This window comes from Vombatus ursinus, unplaced genomic scaffold (genome assembly GCF_900497805.2).
Source record: "Vombatus ursinus unplaced genomic scaffold, bare-nosed wombat genome assembly UNPS02010980.1, whole genome shotgun sequence".
Lineage (NCBI taxonomy): Eukaryota > Metazoa > Chordata > Mammalia > Diprotodontia > Vombatidae > Vombatus > Vombatus ursinus.
The window spans coordinates 516600-538833 of record NW_020950758.1 but is presented as its reverse complement, the minus strand read 5'-3'; the positions used below and the strand labels follow the sequence as shown (position 1 = coordinate 538833).

Here is a 22234-nt window from a genome sequence, read left to right as displayed (position 1 = left end):
CCTCTTCAGGGAGGGCCTTTATCAGTGAAGTCACAAACCAGTCCCTCTTTTTACTTCCTAATAATAGGTCATCATTTGTTGGCACTTTCAGGCACGCAAAGCTTCTTATGCTCGCTCTCATGTGGACCTCACAACCCCACGCTGAGTCAGCTGCTTTGATTATCCCCATCTTACAGATGAGGCAACTGAGGCTCAGAGACTTGTCCAGAGACACACCCAGGTCTTCCTGACCCCAGGCCCAGGACTCTATGCACTGTGCCACCTAGCCGCCCACTTCTCATCTTACACATGAGGAAACTGAGGCTCAGAGAGAAGATCAGTTCATGGTCATGTAGCTAATAAATCTCAGAACCCAGATTTCGTGTGCCAGATCTGGGGCACTTTATGCTATATCACACACACACACAGACACACACACACACAGACACACACACACACACACACACACACACCTGAGAGATTTCTGATGATGGAGTCCCAGGGTCCAAGGGCAGGGCTGGCCTTCCCTACAGACAGGGCAGAGGGTCGCCTACAAGGCATGACCTGAGCCATGTCAGGAAGCTCACCAGCCCAAAGAACATGTCCCCTCACCCTAGACTACTACCCCAATGTCCTCACTGGTCCTCCTGCCTTACGCCTCTCCCCACCCCAATCCATTCTCCATGCAGATAGCTGCGTGATTGTCCTCACGTGCAGTCCTGACTGTGTCATTTCCCTGCTCAATAAACACTCCTGGCTCCTCCTGGGAAGACCTGGGCCTCCAGGATGCCATGTGAACTCCACTGTAAAGCCTTTCTCCACTGGGCCCCAACATTTTCTCCATCCTCATTAATTGTTACTCCCCTTCACTCTGTGATCCAACCAAACCAGCCTTCTCCCTGCTCATCCCAAGATGCTCCATCTCCTGGTCTTTGCGCTGGCTGGGTCCCATACCTAGAATGCTCCCCTTCTCCCCTCTGTCCCACAGAATCACCCTCCTCCTTTGAGACGCTCGAGCCCCAATTCTGTGTGAAGCCTTGCCTGGTCCCCCCACCTGCAGGTGCCCTCCCTCCCAAGCTACCTTGTACTATTATATAACAATGTATATTCATATTTATTCTGTGTAGACTTCGCTACTGACTTGTTGGCCCCCACATGATGGCTTTATTCTTTGTACTTTATCCTCTGTGCCTAGTACATAGTAGGCCCACAAGTAAATGCTTGTGCATGGATGGAAGGACTAATGGATGGTATGTCCTCCCAGTGGAATTAGGAAAGGATGGGAGCACGAGTAGACAGGTAGCGGAAGTAGGGTCGAAGGGCATTAACAAAGCTCTCTCTGCATACCAAACAAAGTGCCAAGGGCTGAGAGTACAAAGGGAAAATAAGGCAGCCCTGCTCAGGAAGGGCTCACTTTCTGAAGGAGGGAAGCATTAGATGGGAGCGTTCACCTGCAAGGAGGAGGAAAGGCCCAGTGGTTCTTGGGGTGCATTAGCAGAGCCAGAAGGGAGGCCTGGACTCCTTAGGCTGAGCTGGTGAGAAGAACCTGGTGGCACCTGGAAGGGGAGGGTCAGGGTGGGCCAGTGGGGGAGGGAAGAAGTCCTGCCCTCACCCTCCAGGGGCAGTCTCTAGGGGGGCGGGGGTCCAGGGAGATACCTGAAGGGATATGGCGTCATTAGGGAAAGTGCCAACTTGTTCTGATGCTGAAGTAAGAGAGGCAGGTGGAGACTCAAAAGAATTGGAGGTGTGGCATAGGCAGGGGGGAGGGAAGGATCTCACAACAGGTCGTTTAGGGACCTCAGCAACCATCTATTCCAAACCCTTTGTTTTACAGATTGGAAAACTGAGGTCAAGTGATTTGCCCATGGTCACATACATAGTAAACATCAGGAGCGGAATCTGAACGCAGATTCCATGAGGCACAACCTCATGCCTTTGATGTTTGACTCTTGGGGAGGTAGAAAGCCAGGAGACAGAAAGGAGTGAGCTAGATCGGGGCTGGAGAAGGGACAATGATCTGTCACAGCCACTGAGAGGAACAGGATACAGCCAATCAAAGTGAAATAAATGATTTCATTTATTCATTTACTTAATCACTCATTTTTATTGTGATTCCACTTGTGGTTAGACCCAGCAGAAGTGGAGAAAGTGGGTAGTCAAATCAACAAGCATTTATTAAGCACCTATTGCGTGCCAGGCACTATGCTAAGCACTAGAGATTCAAAGAAAGACAAAAACAGCCCCTGCCCTCAAGGAGCCTCCAATCTAATGGGAGAGACAACACACAAACAATTATGGACAAACTAGCTTTAGACAAGACAGTTTGGAGAGAATCAATGGGTGAAAATTTGCGCTGACATTCAGTGGGGGTGAGAAAGGCTTCTTATAGGAGGGAGGTTCTCAACTGAATGAAGCTAAGGAAGCCAGGGAGTGGAGAAGAGAATGGAGATAATCCCAGGCATGGAAAACAATTAATAAGAATGTCCAGTCGGGCGTGAAGTAACCCTTTCTTTCCCACTAGGGTGGCGTGGTGGTGGAGGGCAGAGGAGGTGCTGTTTTTGCAAGGGTGGGGTCAGTGCCCTTTCTATACAGTGTGAGGACAGAGGACAGGGGGCAATCGATCAATCAGTAAACATTTATTAAGGACCTACTATGTGCCAGGCACTGTGCTAAGCCAGGCATTGCCTAATGATCAGGTCTTCTGGGCTAAAGATGGAGCCAGTGGAAGCCATTTGTATCAGAGTAATAGTTGAAATCCTGAGACTGGAAGGGATCCCTGAGGTAGCTAGGGACTGTGGGCCAAAAAAAGGAGAGAAATGTATTTAGAAAAAAATTAAAATTAAAATTTAAAATTAAAAAATGTATTTGGGGGGTGGAAAGAAGGGAAGTGAAGCCAGAGGGAGCAGCCTGAGGGGTAGGAGGAGACTATGGCGCCCCACTCCTCTGCCTGGTGTTCAAGGATTTCTGAAGTCTAGCATCACCAGACATTTCCAGCCCAAGCTGGACCACTCTCTTCCCCACAAAAACAACCTGTACTTTTCCACCTCCTCATTATGAAGCTTCTTAGATCCCCACTCTTCCTCCTGGACCCCTCCCACACCATTGGTGATACCTATTTCCCCTGGAAACTCAGATGCACTTTCTTTGCATTTTTCAAAGGTGGTCCTTGGATAAAATTATGTATTCTGTTTAGGTCATCACCCTCCTATGAGTCTGCTCTATGAGGTCAGAGACTGTATTTCATCCAAACTTTGTCTCACCCTCAGGGCTGAACACAATGCTCTGACACTAGCTCAGTAAATGTCTGATTTAAAACAAGATCGTGTCATGGAACCCAAGGAGGACACTTCGGGGCTGGGGGGTGGGGTGGGGGGGGAACAATACTGCAACAGTGTCAAGAAGAAAAGGAGGCCTAGGGAGTCAGGAGGCAGCCTGAGGACATTGGCTGTTTGGAAAGAAAGGGGGATCTGAAAAGGGAAGGTGAGAGTCGTCCGAAGGCACACTAGGCCATCCCCATCCAAGGGCCAAAGCCTGCCAGTCTCACCATCTTGGAGCAGAGCCTAGGGAGGCGATCTCCAGAAAAGGAAGTCATTTTTGGTGTCCTCTGAAAAGACAGCTCAAGTCCAGAGGATGAGAAAAAAGGGGTGATTTTCGGATTCTGCCAAGACCTTGATTTTAGTCCAGGTCCAGAACAGATCAGAAATCAGCAGATTGATTTGGTGGAGCTGAAAGGCTGAATGGAAGGCCAAGTTCATCCTCTGAGCCCCAGGGTATCAGTCATCATCCTGTTACCTTACAACCCAAGCTCGTGCTGAGCACAGTAAGTCAACACTTGAGGAAAGGGACTTCACCCTATGGTGATTAGAACATGTATTTGTGCAGTGCCAAGCAGCGACAAACAGGCTTTCCCCATGCCAAAATCTTGTCCCATAGGGATCTGAGACTGAGATCTCTCTGTCTCCCTCTCTGTGTCTCTGTCTCTGTCTCTGTTTCTCTGTCTCTGTCTCTGTCTCTCTCTCTCTCTCTCTCTGTCTTTCTCTCTCTCCCTGAGACATAGAGGGGCAGTGATCTGCCCAGATGGGAGAGTGCTCACACCAATGAAACCATGGAAAGTATTGTGGTTATTTCTTAGGGGGCACTAAGAGATGTTTGCCATAGTCCATAATGTTCATATACAGAGGCAGCCTGAGTAGAGCACTGGACCTGGAGTCAAGAAGATCTTGATTTGAATCCTGTCTCAGGTGCTTGCTCTCTGTATGACTTTGGACAAGTGGCCACCTCTCTGAGCCTCTGTTTCCCAATCTGTAAGATGAGGGAGTTGAACCTGATAGCCTATAAGGCCCCCCCCAGCTCTAAATCTACAATCCTATGACATGGTCCAATGTCAGCCATCCCTCCAGTCATCAGACACATAGCTTGTTTCCATTTGGTTGTTACTGTAAAAAATGCCTCTAAAAAGAATTTTTCACAGTTTTTTCCTTGTCAATAAAATCCTTAGGGTTAGTCCTAGCGTTAGAATAACTCTCACTCTTCCTATCTGATATCGTACGGCTTTCCAAAATTGTTCCAATTCATATTGGTGATTTAATCTTGGTGTTGAACCTTGAGAAATAGCTTCCTACCCAGCATCACTGAAACTCTGGGTAGGAAGAGAATTCATTGGTGACCTAGCCCAGCCCAAAACTGAACAATGGTCACAAGGGTGCAAGGAGATGACAAGTAGATTTCATTATCATTCCCTGTAAAGCCTACATTTCTTCCCAACTTCCATTTTCTTTATCATCACTGTCCTCTTGTCACCTGGTTCAAAATCTCAAAGTCATCTCTGTCTCTTCACTCTTACTCACCCCAAACATCCACTTCTTCAAGTTTTGTCATTTCTACCCCCACAGCATCTCTCCTATCTCTCCCCTCCTCTCCATTCACATAGCCATGGCCCTAGTTCAGTTGCTCATCACCTTTCCCCAGTCTATTGTTATAGCTTCTTAACTGGTGTTCCCACCTCAGTCTCTCCCAGTCCAATCCGTCCTCCATGTGGCTCCCAAAGATGATCTTCCTAGAGCACAGATCTGACTGAGTCACTGCCCTGCTCATAAAGCTCCAGTGTCCCTTGTTACCTCTAGGGTAAAGCACCAGCTCCCCATCTCCTGTTAAAACGCTTCCCAGTCTGGCTCCTGCCTGCTCCTAGGCTCTAGATCACTCCCGTCAGGTATATCTCCCTTGCAATCAGATTGACTTCTGGATGTTTCTCATCCACAATGCTCCATCTCTTGTCTCCATGGGTTTTCCCAAGCTATTGTCCCTCCCCACCATGCCAAGATTCCCTCCCTCTTTACCTCCTCTTCTTTGAGACACAGTTAACAAACCATCTTGGACATGAAGCCCCATCCCCACAACAATGACCTAGTGTGTATTTAAGAGGCACTTTGGGAGACGCCTACATGTTGTCTCCTCCAATTGAATGTGAGCACCTTGAGGACAGGGACTGTCACTTTTGCCTTACTGTCCCTGGCATCTGGCACTATGCCTGGTACTTAGCAGATGCTTAATAAATGCTTGTTGATTGGCTGACCTGTGCTTGAAGACCTCCTATGAGGGAAAGTCCACTCCTTTCTTTACATCTCTCTTTTTGTTGGGAATTTTTGTCCTGCCATAAAGCCCAAATCCTTCCCAGGGCAATTTCAACCCATTGCTCCTAGAATCACCCTCTTGGGGCAAACAGAGACTGATCGAATCCTGGGTCTTAAAGGCAGCCGTCCTTCAAAGCACCAACCAAGCCTTTTCTTGTCAGGGTTAAACATCCCCTGGTCCTTCTGCCAGACTCCATGTGGCTGGGGTCCAGCTTCCTGCCTGCCTTCTCTGGAAGCTCCTGGGCTTACCTCCAGCTCATCCCCTTGGAGGAGCCTGGCTCAGGAGACTCTGTTCCCCTTCAGGACGCTGTCTGGGCCAAGCCAAAGTCACCCTCCCATTTCCCGATCATTCGTCTCACTCTCTACCTTTATACTCTTCCTACCTTCCCTCTCCCTTCTTTGCTTGCTCCCTAGGAGGGGGAGGGGAGACAGTCCCACTCTGTGGCATACGGGGATTTATCTGGTGATAAGGCAAGTGCCTGTATTGCCATCAATGTTTCCAGTGGAAAATAACCCACGGGGACCATAGTCTTCCAGCCTTGCCCAGGGCACTCAGATGCCCAGCCTTAGCTCTGCATTTCAAGTCAACCTTCCACCTAAATGCACTTAAATGAATTTACAAAGGGAGTCAGTCCAGATTTCTTACCCATAATTGTGACCCTCAATCTGGGAATTCGTGGAAGCTCAAGGTTAGATATCTCTGTAGAAAAAAAGCAGGCAAGGTCATGGATGGATATTGTGCTTACATACATGGAGTTCCCAGACCTGAAGTCTTTAATGGAGGCATTGAAACATACACCTGGAACAGTGCCTGACACATAGTAGGTTTTGAATCAATGCTTGCTAATTAATTGGATGACTGATCCACAGGGGTACCCTGGGAGAAATAAGGCTGAGCTTCTAAAATGAATATTCATTCATGAATATAAATTATAAAGTCTTCACATTTGCATTTTGTTGCTGTTCAGTTGTTTCAGTTAAGTCTGACTCTTCGACACCCCATTTGAGGTTTTCTTGGCAAAGATACTGGAGTGGTTTGCCGTTTTCTTCTCCAGTTCATTTTACAGATGAGGAAATGGAGGCAAACAGGGTTAAGTGACTTGGCCAGGGTCACACAGCTAGTAAGTGTCTGAGGCTGGATTTGAACTCTGGTCTCCCTGACTCCAGACCTGGAGCTCTGTCCACTGCAGCACCACCTAGCTGCCCTCATGTTTGTGTAGTTCTGTAGTAACGTCCCAAGGGTTTCCATCCAAGCCTTGCTCTTCACAGCCCCTGACCCTCACTCAGCCCATCACCAAATCTCGTTTCTGTCTCTACCATATCTTGAATATGTCACTACATCTCCCTTCCCACGACCACCGCCCTATGTCAGGGCCTCATCCCCTCTCCTGGCCTGTTGTGATAACCTCAATGGATCCTCTGCCTCAGGCATTTTTCCATTCTATCCGCACAGCTGCCAAAGTGACCGTCACCAACCTCCCTCTATCCCCCTAAGGCTGTGTGTACACACCTCACCCTCACAGCCTGGCCCCAAACTGCTGTCCCAGCCTCATTACCCGTGACTCTCCTCCTCACACCCTATGGCCCAGCTCCACAGAACTTCTCTCTCTTCTATCTCTCATCCCCGTGCCTTCATCCTGGAATGCTTTTTTTCCTCATAAGAACCCCAGTTTCTTTCATGATTCAACTCAAGCACCACATTCTGTATGAAGCCCTTCTTGGCTCCTCCAGATGCCAGGCTCCCCTAGGGAACCCATCATCTGCTTTATATCTGCCTAGGTCAAGTCTCTGTCTGAAGATACAAACATGAGAGTGGCATGGCTAGATGTGATTGGAGGAGGGGACATACATTCTTCACTTGAGGCAGCTAATTGCACAACTGATGGAGTGTGGATTTGGGGCCAGAATGACCTCATTTCTAATGCTGCTTCAGACACTTACTGTCTGTAAGGCTCTGGACAAGTCACTTAATCGATATGGGCCTCAATTTCCTCCTTCTGTAAAATGAAAGGACATAGCTCAATACCTCCAAGGTCTCTTCAAGCCCTAAATCTATGATAGCGTGTCCTAAGATCCCTTCCAATTTAAGATTTCTGTTATTCTAGACTAGGGGCTCTTAACCTGCATTGTATCATGGAACCTTTTGGCAGTTTAGTAAATCTCTTTTCTGAGAATCATATTTTAAAATGCATAAAACAAAATTATAAAGGATTACAAAAGAAATACATTCTATTGAAATATAGTTAACCAAGCTAAGATCCCAGATCCCAGATGAAGACTCCTTGTTCTAGACCAGTTGCTGTTGTGCATTTTTGCTTGAGTCGTCCCTCCTTAGAATGCCCTCTTTGCATTATCCCCTTGCTTTTCCCATCCTTCAGGAGCTTCCTCCTTCATGAATTTGTCCTTCGTACCCCCAATTGAAGGGCATCTTTGCCTCCTTGGAACTCCCAGAATGCTTTGTTCTTCCCTAAAGCATCTCTTGCATTGTCTTATGTCTTAGTTACTACCACCCTCACTCTTCTGTAAGCTTATTAATGGAAAGAGAACTTGGAGTCAGAGGGACCTGGGTTCAGATCCCGACTCTGTTTCAGATCCAGGCCTCTGCCTCTATCCAGAGCAGGACACCCATGATAGTGAAGAGCCTTAAGATGATGTCATATGGGGACTAGGTGAAAGAACTGAGGATATTTATTCTAGAGAAATTTGGAGGGTTTATGATATCTGTCTTCTAGTATTTGAAGGGCTGTCTCATCTAGAAAGGACTAGATTGTTCTTCTTGGCTCTAGAGGGCAACTTTGAATTCAACAAATACAGATAGAGACAGATGTATATAAATACGTAGAGAGCTACAAATATAGAGACGTACATATACATGTAGATAGATTATAGATGATACAGTCATTGATATAGATGATCTAGACACGGCACCAACATTTTTGAGGCAATGAGCTAAGAGCTGGGCAGATACAAAGACCACTGCCTTAGTGGTACCAAGAAGCATTTTCTGCTGGAGGTGGCTCATGAGCAGAGCCTTGGAGGATGTTAGGGTTCTGAGCCTCTGAAGAGAAGAAGGGAGGAGGGAATGCCTCCTGTGTCTTGGGAGGTATGGGAAATGAGAAGTATGTACAAGGCATAGGAACAGGAAATGGAATCCCGAGATCAGGGAACAGAAGAATGCTAGTATGACTAAATAGAGTAGTGTGAAATAATTCTGGAAAGGCCAGATGGCACTCTGTAGGGCTGGAAATCTCAAGCTGGAGGATTTACATTTTATGTTAGGGGCAATAGAAAGTTATGGAAGACTCTTGAGCATGGGAGTAATGGTATGCCCTGTGTCTTTGAGGGACTATGTTGGCAGCTGTGTGGAGAGCAGACGGGAAGGAAGAAAGTGTGGAGTTAGAGAAGTCTGGGAGGAGCCTACCCAAATGCTCCGGGTGAGAGGCAGTGAAAGACTGAACTAGGACAGCAGCCACTGGAAAGAAGGGGATAACAATCACTAGCATTTATACAGAACTTCAAGGGTTTCTAAGTACCTTATGAATATGATTTCATGATATCCTCACAGCAACCCCAGAAGCTAGGTGCCATTATTATCCCCACTTTACAGATGAAGAAACTGAGGTAATAGAGGTGAAGTGACTTTCCAGGGTCATACTTCTAGCAAGTGCCTAATGCAAGATTTGAACTCAGGTCTTCTGGACTCTAAACCTGGCATTTAATCCACAGCGCCATAACTGCTTCATCTGGTATCCATGGAGAGAGCTATTTCTCTCCATTGGCAGGGTCCCAAGTAAGGGTTAGAGAAGTGAGAGGGAGGTGATGAGGTGGGGGCAGTAAAGCCAATGGCTTTTCTCTAGAAATACATGAGAGAGGAGAGATGACCCCTTGGGTGCCTAGCAGGGGGAATAACAGGGATCTTTGGGGCTTCGTTTGGTTTTTTAGAACTTGGAGAGCAATATGGAGGTTGCCAAAGGGCATACTCAGGTCAGACACAAGTGAAAACAGTTAGAGTTACACAGATGTGGAGTGGGAGAGGGTCTTCCAGGAGCCCTCAAAGGATCACGCCATTTCATATGTAACATGCTTCCTCATCTCTGATGCCAAGTATACATGTGTGAGTGTCAGAGAAGAGAGAAGCACAGAGGTGGAGACAGAGAAGTGGGAGTGTGAGCCAAGTCTATAAAGACATGAAATTAAATATGGATAAATATAAAGCCCTGCTCCTGTAGCCAACCACACACATTATACAAGGAGGCAGTGTTGTTCAGTGAAGAGTATAGCTGCAGAGTCAGAGGATCTGGGTTCAGATTCTGCCTCTGACATTTACTACCTATCTGGTCTTGGGAAATCTACTTCCCATTTCCAGCTTCCTCGTCTATAAAATGAGTAGGCTGGATTAGGTCATCTCTGACATCCCAGTCAGCTCCAAATCTATCATCCTACCTATTTTCCTGAGTACAGCAATAGTTGAGCAGCAGTTCAGATAAAAATGATCCAAAGGTGTTAGTGGACCACAAGCTCAGTGTGAGTTAACAGTGAGACTTGTATTATGGCCACAAAAGCTAATGGGATCCTGCCCTTTGTCTCTAGAGATGTAGTATCCAGAATGAGGAAGAGAAGAGACTTGCTGGGGCAGCCTTGGAGTTGTGTTCATTTCTGGGTGCCCTGGTTTAGGGAAAAACACTGACAAGCTGAGTGTTGACAGGCATGACGAGGCAGCTGGAGACTGTGCCACAAGTAGGACATGTGCAAAGAACTAGGGATGTGTAGAATGGGGACAAGGACACTGGGGGGAGACACAGCAGCTGTCTTCATGTAGTCCAAAGGTTTTCATGTGAAAGAGGATTGAATTTGGCCCCCAGAGAACAGAAATAGGAACAGTGGGTGAAAGTTACCAGGAAGCAGATTTCAGAGAAATAATGAAGTAACAATACTAGAGTTATATAAGGCAAGATTTAGAAATGCCGGGAGGCAGCATAGAGGTCCCACAGACAATGCAGAGGATATGTATTTTGGGAGCTCAGATTCAGAAGAGATCTCCAAGATCAGGAGTGGTCAGTCAATCAATCAACCAACTTTACTAAGGTACTTCCTCGAGGCTGCTAGGTGAAGCCGCAGTGCACAGAGTGCTCGGCCTGGAGTCAGGAAGACCCAAGTTCAAATTTGAACTCAGGCATTTACAAGCTGTGTGATCCTGGCCAAGTCACTTCTTAACCTCTGGATGATTCAGTTTCCTCAACTACAAAATGGGGATAATAAGATCACCAATTTCATAGGGTCATTAAGAGGATCAAATAAGATAATATTTATAAAGACTTCAGCACAGTGTCTAGTACACAGTAGGTGCTTAATAAATGCTTATTCTGTTCCCACTTGTTATATGCCGAGCTTGATGCTGGGAACACAAAGACAAAACTTCTGCTCTCAGGAAGCTTACTTTCTATCAGGCGAGAGAACAGTTCTGTATGCATGGACTAAATACAAAGTTATACCGTGGGGGAAGCATTAGCAAGTTAGGGGCTGGAAAGGGCCTCCTGCAGAAGGTAGTATTTGAGCTGCGACTTGCAGGGAGCCAGGAAAAGTAAGAAGCAGAGGGCAGGATGGAGAGCATTCCAGGCATGGGGGGACGGGCAAAGCCAGGGAGATAGGAAATCCATGGTCCTGAGCAGGAGACAGAGAGCAGACCAGAATAGCTGTCCAGGGTACTGGGGAGGGGGTGGAAAAGGGGGATTAAGGTGTAAGAATACTGGAAAGATAGGAGGGGGGCAGGTTGTGCAGGAGTTTAAAAGTCCATCTGGGGACTTGGAGGTCTTCGGACAATAGGGAGGGGCTGAAATTTATTGAATGGGAGGAAGACTGCTTTGGTAACTGAATGGAGAAAGGAGTAGAGAGGGGAGAGACTTGAGGCAGGAATACCAATTAAGTGGCTCTTTTCTTTTTTGGCTAGCAATGGGGTTAAGTGACTTGCCCAGGGTCACACAGCTAGTAAGTATCAAGTGTCTGAGGCCAGATTTGAACTCAGGTCCTCCTGACTCCAAAGTTGGAGCTCTATCCACTGTGCCACCTAGCTGCCCAAGTGGATCTTTCAATAGCTGAGATGAGAGGACCTGAACTAGGGTAATGGTATTGTGAGTGAAGAGAAGGGGAATTATAGTAGAGATGTTGTGAACCAAGAAATAACCTAGCAAGAGATATGCTACATGGGCTTAATGAGAGTAAAGATAGGAGAGGATTACATGAAGGTGGTGAGCCTGGGTAAAGAGGAGGAGGAGAAGGTGAAGGAGAATGGTGCCTGGAATAGTACTAGGGAAGCTGAAAGGAGAGGAGAAGTTGGTAGCAGTGTTAATGAGTTCTCTTTTGTACATAGAGAGTTGGAGATGCTTACAGACATCTGGTTCAAAATATCCAGGAGTTAACTGGTGAGTCAAAACTGGAACATTTAGCATAGTGTTTGGCACATAGTAAACACTTAATGAATGCTTAACTTGAGAAACACTAGACCTTGATAATTGGATCTTCAAATCATTTGCATAGAGAAGTTAATTGAATCCCTGGAAGTTAATGAGATCACCAAGTGAGATAAGAAGGAGGAAGAAGAGAAGAAGCCATAAGACAGAGCCTTGGGGGACACCCAAAGATAGTGGACATGACCTAGAGGTTCCCTCTAAGTAAGTGATGCCACCACTTGGGGCACTGGAATGATGAGGGGGGCAGTAGTAGTCTCAGGTGCAATTGGCGGGCATTGAATAAAAGTAAGGTAGTGGAAGCATAAGAAAAGAAGAGAAGAGAAAAAATTTTGAAAAACCATTTGTACATGTTGTATAACAGAGTTAAAGTTGTGATTACATTATTTTCCAAATAATCACACAAAATGCAAGTTATCAATCAGTGGTTAAGTCTGCTGACAGGTCTTAACAAGCAAGTGTTTGCAGGCAAGTGTGTTGAGAATTGTTGGGAAGTCCAGCATGTATCAGCAGAAATAACTTGTTTACAATACAATACTATATGGTTACATGATGCAATATTGCATCATCAAAATTTCAATGTAGGAAAAAACCCACAATTTTACAATAAATTATTAAATTTAAGATGAATGATTTTCTTTAAAAATATTTTATATTTTTGAAATTATGCAAATTTTTAAAAACTGTTAAAGGGTTAAAGAAAATAGATTTCCAGGGGGGCACTGAGTAATTTTTTTTAGCAGGAGGCCAAATAAGTTTGGGAACCTCTGACCTAGATGAAGATCTAGCAAAGGAGACTGCGAAGAAGCAGTCAGACAGGTAGGGAAAGAAGAAGGAGACAGTGATGTCCAAGAAACCTAGAGATAAGACAGTATTCATCTGGAGAAGGGGACCCAAAGTGTCAAACACTGCAAAGAAGTCCAACATCTGGGGAAAGCATAAATTAATATACAAGGTTTGAAGGAGGACAGGACAACATTGACTTAGGTGGAGTGGGGAAGGAAGGCTTCAGGAAGAAGTTGCACCTTAAAGGATAGGTTAGATTTCAGCAGATAGGTGGGAGGGAGGAGTCCTTCTAGGCATATGGAGCAGCCTGAGGAAGGACATAGAGACAGGAAAATCCAAGACATACTTAAGGGACACATTTGCCAGGAGACATAGAGTGGTGTAAGGAGAGCCCTGAATGTCAGGCAAGGAGCATGAACTTTCACTCTGTCTGAAAACAAGAGGTATCAGATCTATGATAAGAAAGATAAATCTGGTTGTGGCTTGGGATGAGGAGGGAGCCTTGAGGGAGTTGAAGGGAAAGGGCTGATTCTGGAGCCTAAGCATAGGGGAAGGGAAAGAGAGAATGGATCAGTCTGAGGGTCTGGGTGAGGATGAGTGGAAGGACACAGAAGGGAGAGGAATCTCCACACATCTTAGTTCCTACTTCTCTTCCCCACCATTCTTCCTCAAGGATATTGCCACTTGGAGACTGGACCACTCTTTGTCCCCTGACTGTACCCTTCTCTCTTCCCACCTCTGGCTCACACCACTTCCTGGGGCTGGAATGTTCGCCCTACCTTTCCTCAACCACTACAATCCTACCCATCTTTAACCCACTTCAAATGTTACCCTTTTCTGTCAGTCTATCGACATGCATTTATTCATTATTCACTGCTTACTATGTGCCAGGCACTGTGCTAGGCATGACTCTATAAAGATAAAAATCAATCAGTCCCTGCCCTCAAGTTGCTTATGTTCTATCAAGGGAGGCAACATGGACATCCATAAGCAGATACAAGATGCATACAAAGCAGACACAAGGTAACCTTGTGTGGGAAGGCATGAGCAGCCTAGAGAACCAGAAGTCGGTGCTTGAGCTGAGCCTTGGAGGCCAAGGATTCTAAGAGGCAGAGGTAAGGAAGGAGAGCATTCCAAGACTAGGAAATGGTTGTTTTTTCAGGCAGGACTTCTCACCTTATTTGTGCCTGGACCCCTTTGACCATCAGGCTGGTGAAGTCTGTGGACCTCAGCTCAAAATCTTGTGCTTCAATGCATAAAAACAAATCCATAGGATTATCGAGAAAACCAATTATAGTAGAATACAGTTAACAAAGTATCTAAAAAACAAAATCACAGACCTCAGGTTAAGACCTAACCCCTGAACTCTGTGCAAAGAAACTTGGAACCTAATGTGTTCAGAATGAAAAATACTCCATTCTCCACTATCCAACTGGGAGAGTTCTCAATATGAGCCAAGAGAGTCACTTACCAGCTGAAAAAGCTAACCTGATCTTAGACTGCATTAATCAAGCAACCACCAGGCATTAATTAGTGAGAGGCTCCATGGCATAGTGAATGGCAATCTGGCCCTGGAACCTGGATGCCCTGGACTCAAGGTTCACCTCCGACACGTACTGGGCAAATCACTGACCCTCTTAGTACCCTACTCCATTCCAGGGAGCCAGCCTGAGGGCCAGGAGGGAGGCTTCAGGGAGGCAGATTCAGGCTCTTGCTGTCTGAAGGCAGGAGAGGAACTTTAGTAGGCAAGTCACCTGACCTCTATGTGCCTCAGTTTCCTCATCCTTAAAATGACTACAGCAGCAACTGTAGCATTTTCACCATTGGGTTATTGCCAGCTTCCACTGAGATCATAAATGTGAAGGGCTTTGCAAACCTTAAGGCACTAAGTAAAAATGCCCATCGTCATCATCGTTATTATTATTCCATAAGGAAACAAGTTGTAACAACTCTGCCTCTCACCTTAAGATATATGTGGGGGAAGGCGATCACAGCAGAGTTGATCAGGGATCCCCTGAATCTGCCTTTAGATTAACGAGATTACAGGATGGCCCAGAGCTAGTGAGATGTAAGAGATTGAAGCATCTTTTAACTAGTGGTGCAGTGAATAGAGCACTGGGCATTGAGTTGAAAAGACCTGAGTTCAAATCTGACCTCAAACACTTACTAGTTGTGTGACCCTGGGCAAGTCATTTCATCTCTGTTGCCTCACTTTCCTCAACTAAAAAACGGAGATAATAACAACACTTACTTCTTAGGGTTATTGGGGAGATCAAATGAGATAATGTGTATAAAGTGCTTAACACAGTGCCTGGCACATAGTAGGTGCCCTTCTTGTCCCCTTCCACACTTAGAGTAGTCTATTTACACTTTGAAAGTTTTGAGTGGAGCACGTGCAATTCGTGCTAGGGTACTGACCATTGGATGAAGGCAGCTGAGGATTAAATAAAACCCTTAGCCCCACCCCTTGTGGCATAGATCAAATGCAAACTGAACCCACTGTAATTGTCAAAGGAAAATCAGCCATGGAGGAAGACCCCAGCTCTTAAGGACTTGCTTGTGTCTTTTAAAAGAGGGGGAGGGGAGGATTTCTTTTCCTCCCTCATCAGCAATGCCATCTTGGCAGCAAAAAAATCCATGTCCACTAGTTCAGAGTCGGGTCGCTTTGAGTAACTGGGAATCCTACTTGGGAAATCCCAATATCACTGAATTTGAGAGTGGAAGTGACTTCACTAACCATCTCCTCCAACCTATCCAAGAAGGGAATCCCCATTATGGCATACCCAAAAGATGTCAGAGCCCAGACTTCTGTTGGTTCTAGGGTATAGGTTCTAATTCTCTCTGAAAGTCTGTAGCAATACCCCAAGCCAAGATTTTGGCAGAGCTCAGAGCCAAAAATGGCAGTGACTATGGCCAAACACCAAAGCAGCCTATTCCACTTAGAAGCAGTCCAAGAGGTCTATCAAAGTGACTTGCCAACAAACACTGCATCCCACAAGGAGCATTGTAAGGGCATCACCAGAAACCATGAAGGGGATGGGGGATGGGGGATGGGGAGAGTGCCCTTTAACTTTAAGTTGCCTTCCCAATGTACACCCATTCTTTTCATTTATGATTTATATATTTATATCCCAGGTGTGCCCCAGATTTTATGGGGGAGAAGTTTTGCTGATACTGTCCTTACTATGCCATTTACTGAAATGTCTTTGCTTTAAATTTATTATTTCTTCTGGTTGACTAGGATCAAGGTAAACATTGGTGGGAGCTCATAAGGTGTAGTTTGGGGAGGATAAACTCAAACTGTACCTCGAATTTGGAATAGTCATCCCAAGGGATCTGACCTACAAGCTGAAAGAGGGAGGTCACCAAATGAGGGCCCTACACACATAAACCTACAAAAACTGTCCAAAAATGGTAGTTTGAGTTCAAGGTCAAGAATAACCTTCTACCCATTAGAAATGTCCAAAAGTGGGATGAGTTGCTTTAAGAGGTGATCATTTCTCCCTCACTGGAAGTATTCACGCAAAAACTGGGGGACCAGTTGTTTGGAAAGTTGTTAGGGGACTCCTCTAAAGATACAAGTGACAAGAGCAATCAATCGACAAGCATTTAATAAGTGCTTATGATGTTCTAGGCTCCTTGTCCTCATGAGATTTCTAACCTGGAGGAGGCAGCATGCACATGTATAAGTATATACAGGATATAGACAAAATGAATGCAAGGAGTAGGAGGTAGTAATTGAACTGAGTCTTAAGGAAACCAGAGAGTCCAAGAGGCTGAGGTGAAAAAGGAGAGCAAGCATATCAAGCATGGGAGACAACCAGTGCAAAGGCATAGAGGTGGGAAATGGAGTATTGTGTGTGCAGAACAACACATTAGGTCAATATGACTGATCACAGACTTCATGGAGGGAAGTAATGTACATGTATAAGGACTGGAAAAAGACTAGGTAGGTTGAGACCAGGTTGTGAAAAGCTTTAAATGCCAGTAATATGAGTTCATATTTGATCTTAGAGATAACAGGGAGTTGATTGAGTAGAAGATTGACATGGTCAGACCTGTGCTTTAGGGAAATAATTTTGGCATCTGGGTAGAGGATGGATTGGAGTGAGGAGAGACTTGGGTCAGGGAGACCAAAGAGGAGGATATTATGCTAGTCCAAGTAAGATATGGTGAGGGAGGGCTTGCTCTGAGATTCTGTGAATTTAAGTTGACTGAAGAAAGACCCACAGGATCTTCTCAGGGAAGTCAGCTCTCTGTGAAGGTAGCCACATCTAAGAACCAATAAGTGTTTGGAGCTGGAGCAAACAAAGAGTTTAGGGAATAAGGAGAACCTGTTGGGGGAAGCCCACCAATTCAGTGAGGGGACATTCCTGTTGGGTCCCCCATCCTGTCCATGTTAGACAGCCAAAGAGTTAATGTGCCCTACTATTCCCAAACCTCAGGGAGGGAAGAAAAACATTTAATAAAAGTATTAAAATGGCCACAAGGAGTGTTTGCTTTATTGAATTATGAGATTAACAAACAAAGTGAAAATCCAAAATCCGTGAGGAATTTTTCCCTGGGCCACATTTTGCAAGGGGTTATTAGTCTGGGAGGAGCTTCGCTCCTTGGGAGAAGGAGTCACTCTTGCCCAGGACGGATTTAAATGGCTTTTTGAGCTCAGCTGAGGCTCTTCTCTGCTCACACAAAGGAAGCTGTGTACACAGATGCCATTTCTAACTCGATCAATGCCATGAGGTCAGGCAGTTAATAAGATAGATTTTTATTAACTCTGTGTCTTGCACACATGTGGGTGAGAGAAGTGTCTGCTGAGACATTAATGACCTCACCTAAAGGGCTAGCCACAGAAAAAGTGGGTACCCCCTCTGTGGACAGATAGCTGTCCATCTATGAGGATCCTCACCCGCCCCCAACACCTTGGATGAAGTTTAAAAAATCATGAGCTAGCACTCTAGTAGAATATATGACACATTCACAGATTTGAGAGAATCTCAGGGTTAGAAAAGGCATATTGGAGTGGTGAAATTCAGGAAGACCAAGATTTAAGTCCCACCTCAAATGCTAGTGTTTGACCCTAAGCAAGCTCCTTTGGGCCTCAGTTTCCTCATCGGTAAAATGAGGGGAATGGATCTGATGGCTTCCAAAGACACTTCCAGGTCTCCATATATGGTTCCATGAATTTCAGAAGGATCCCTACATAAACTGATCCCTCTTTGTATTTCTGAAGTAAAGGTACCACTATCCTTCAAGGTCTCCATGCACAAAACCTCAGTCATCCGTTGCTTTTCCTTGGCCTCATTTACCCCCCAGAGCCAATTGTTTGCCAAGTCTTATGAACCCATGTCCACAACATCTCTCTCATTCCATCCTTTTTCTCCCCTCACACAGCCATCCCCTTAGTCTGAGCCCCCATCACCTCCTGCCTTGACCATTGCAATGCCCTCCTCTCCTAACTGGACACCCTGCTTCTAATCACAGCCCTCTCCAATCCACCCCACACATGTATAAAGAACTCTTTACTACACTCTTCTTTCCCCCATCTCTTACATTCTAAAACTGCTGGTCCTAAAGCAGAGATCTGTCCAAATCATTATCCTCATCAAGACTCTTCAGTGATTCCCTTCTAGCCTCTGGGATAAAACACAAAGTCCTCAGCCTGGCATTTACAGCCTCTCTTTCCACTGCTCTCTTTAAGGCACCCTACGCTCTAGACTGACCCAAACACTAAATTCCATTGAAAAAAAATTCAACAAAATAACAATGCAAAAAAAATTGGCAATGTTAACATGTGATTTTCCAAGTCAACATGCAGTCCACAGGGATCCTTACATACAGTTTAGTGGCCTTGTTTCTATTTGAGTTTGATACCAGTGATCCAGCCAATCAAACTGTAGTTAGGTCCCAATTAGTACAAATAATTGTCCTGCTCATTGCCCGTAGACAACAATCCTCTCCAGCCTTCATGCACATCCTTGGACAGCTCACCTGCCTCACCTCTTTCTTCTGGAATCCCAAGCTGCCTCCAAGTCTACTCAAGTTCTCCCTGTTACATGAGGCCTTTCCTGATTGGCCCAGCCACCAGGGCCTTTCCTTATCCCCCAATTAATTTGTTGTGTATTGATTTTGTATTTACTTACCTGTGACTTATCAGTAGAAGGTAAACCTCTTAAGGGTGGATGTTGTTTGTAATCTCCCAACATTCAGCACAGTGCCTGGCACTGAGGGGATTAATATGGGCTTGTTATCGAATTGAATAAGGAAGATTAAGCTGCCTGGTGCTAGTGTGAAGGATGGAATAGAGTGGAGTAAGAAAGGAGGCAGGTAGGGTTTGTGGGAACTGACAGCCACAGTCGATGTGGGGGCCAGGGAGGGTGTGTGCCCGGGTGTTGGCAGTGGGAAAAGAAAAGAGAAAAGGTGTCTGAGAGAGATTTCAGAGGTAGAATCAGTTTGGACTCTTTGTCAAGCAAATGCTTCCTTTTTCTGTGCCTCTCTTGGTACCAATAATCCATTTACTGCCAAACAAAGTTCTTTATGGTTGCATTTATCAAGAAATCTTAAGATATACATATATATACATTATATATATATATAACTTCTTATGGAAGGAATGGGGGCAGCTAGGTGGCACAGTGGAGGGAGCACTGGGCCTAGAGTCAGGAAGACTCAACTTTGTGAGTTTAAATCCAGCCTCAGACACTTATTAGCTGTGTGACCCTGGAAAAGTCACTTAACCCAGTTTGCCTCAGTTCCTCATCTGTAAAATGAGCTGGAGAAGGAAGTGGCAAGCCACTCCAGTATCTTTGCCCAGAAAACCCCAAATGGGGTCACGAAGAGTCAGACACGATTGCAATGATTGAACAACATGGGAGGATAGTCTTTAAGACTTCATTTTTCATCTACTGAGTCAATTTTTTTAAGTCAATGAACAATAAAATTCAAAGGGATCCTTTATTCTATACATCTATCAGTCAATTGTGTGGCTCTGAAGATGCCTTCTGCTACAGAAGAATCCAATGCCAAACTCACTTGTTGCTTTCTCATAGTTTCATTAAGAATATTCTTGATATGTGTGTTGATTTTTTTTGGGGGTGGGGTGGTTAGGCAGTGGGGTTAAGTGACTTGCCCACGGTCACACAACTAGTAAGTGTTATGTGTCTGAGGCTGGATTTGAACTCAGGTCTTCCTGAATCCAGGGCCGGTGCTCTATCCACTGTGCCACCTAGCTGCCCCGTGTGTGTTGATTCTTAAGCTAGGTGATACAGTGGATAGAGCACAGGGCCTGGAATCCCGGGCCTGAAGTCAAGACTTGAGTTCAAGTATGACTTCAAATACTTACTAGCTGTGTGACTCTGGGCAAGTCACTGAACCTCTGTCCACCTCACTTTCCTCAACTGTAAACTGGGGATAATAACAGCAGCTATGTCCCAGGTTTGTGAGGATAAAATGAGGTAATATTTGTAAAATGCTTAGCTCAGTGCCTGGCACATGCTAGGTGCTTAATAAATGCTTACTCTTCCCTTCTTAAATGTTTATAAAAATATCCTAGAGATGAGAAAATAGATGGATGAGTCAGGAGTTGTTGGAGTCGTCTCAATTACTTTTTGTTGCTGGCAATACCATCTGTGATTGCTTCTAGTCTTCCTGTCTTTGAGATATTTTGAGACTCAGTCCCTCAGTGTTTTCAAAATGATCACCCCCCAGCACGGATTTCTTCTACACATACTTGGTCAAGTCCAGCTGCTCCTCCCAACTTCATCTTCCCAAGTGTCTTTTGCACTTGATTATATAGCACAACAGAAAGTGGAGTCAAAATAGTCGATGCCACTCAAAGATCACTCTACAAATGCTGGCACAGAAATATTCCATTTTAGGTTGTTGTCTTCCTTCCAAGTTTCCTTTCTAAATGTTCTAGGATTATTAGGGTTTCAAGCTGACTCATTCTCCCATCCACCATGCTGTTTTTTTGTAATGAGATACTGCTCACAATCTTCCACCATTCTCTGAAACGTTTTTTAAATGAGTTTATAGTCTAACCTGGTGTTTCCTCTTATGATCAAGTCTCTCTACCTACAGAGTTCAGACGTTTGCTGGATGAGGAGGGCTTTGTGCTCCTAGTGTGATAATCACTTTACATGAGTTGAACTTCCATAGGAAATGGTGGGAGACTATGTCAATGTCTTCTCCTTCATCCATTTCCACTTTGTAGCATCATTAGCTTTTTTAAATAGGTCAGGTTGGAGTTACTGTTGTTGTTGTTTGCAGTTTGTTTTCATCTTTATCCTTTTATTTTAATTTGGCACAGATTTTGACCTTTTCTCTGACTCTACCATTCCTCTTAAGATTTGTAAAAAGTTAACTCACAATTCGAGTGATGCCATGAGGCAGCATGGTTAAATGATGACGATAATACATGTCATAGAAAGGATCTCAGAGGAGAGAGAGAAAAAACTCCAGGTACTGGAGTAATCAGAAAAGATTTTATGGAAGATGCGGCACTTGAGTGAAACTTTGAGAAATGACTGGTATTTGGAGATGGTCGGTATAGTGGTATGGTGGAAGAAGTGCTGGATTTGAAATCAGAAGACCCTGGGCTCAAATCCCATACTACCGATATGACAATCACCGGATGAATGACTTACTCTCTCTGGGCCTCAGTTTCTTCATCTATAAAATTGGAGAATTGGAGATCTTTAAGATTTCTTCATTCTCTGACTTGTATCTTTGACCTAGGATCCTATAAATGAGAAAAGATGCAAGGGCATCCCAGCCAATGTGAATAAGGACTTGCAGGAGGAAAAGAGGAGGGTTTAGTTGAACAACAGTGGATAGACTACTTTGGCTGAAGGAAAAGGGTGAGTAGAAAGGAAGAGCAAGAGAGGGGTAGGAGAAATAGGCTGGAGCAAGGCTCAGATCTTACAGGGCCTTGAACGCCAGGTCCTATAGTTTGAAGGCAGTAAAGATCAGGGCAGACGCGATATCTTCCTTGGACTGGTGTTTGATGAGTCCAAAGTGAAGCTACAGGACACTCATCTGTCTGCCTGCTCAATAGTTATCCCTCGCTGAGAAACTCTTGGCTGGGAATTCTGTGAGGGAGAGCCAAGAGAGAGCCTGATGTCCCAGTTCCTCTGGCCTAGACTAAGCTGTTACCCACACAAAGTTGCTATGCCTGGAATGGGAATGCTGTAGCGTCCCTTAGAGCTGGTTAGCTCAAGCGGCCCTCATTGCCTCAGCTCACAGCTCTTGGTCACTAAAGTCCTGGGTGGGTGTGATGGAAGGTCCATGTAGGCCCACCCTCCTAGTGGACGCATGACTCTAAGCACATACCCTATTGATGATGGGCCGACACTATTCCTTTTCAAAATGGGGTTGGGG

At 45.2% G+C, this 22234-nt stretch overlaps 1 protein-coding gene across 4 annotated transcripts in view; it reads left to right on the top strand.

Moving 5' to 3' along the window:
- The window catches only part of SLC4A5 (solute carrier family 4 member 5), a 90507-nt gene that overhangs the window by 3449 nt on the left and 64824 nt on the right, over nt 1–22234 (top strand). The gene's annotated exons all lie outside the window — the stretch shown is intronic.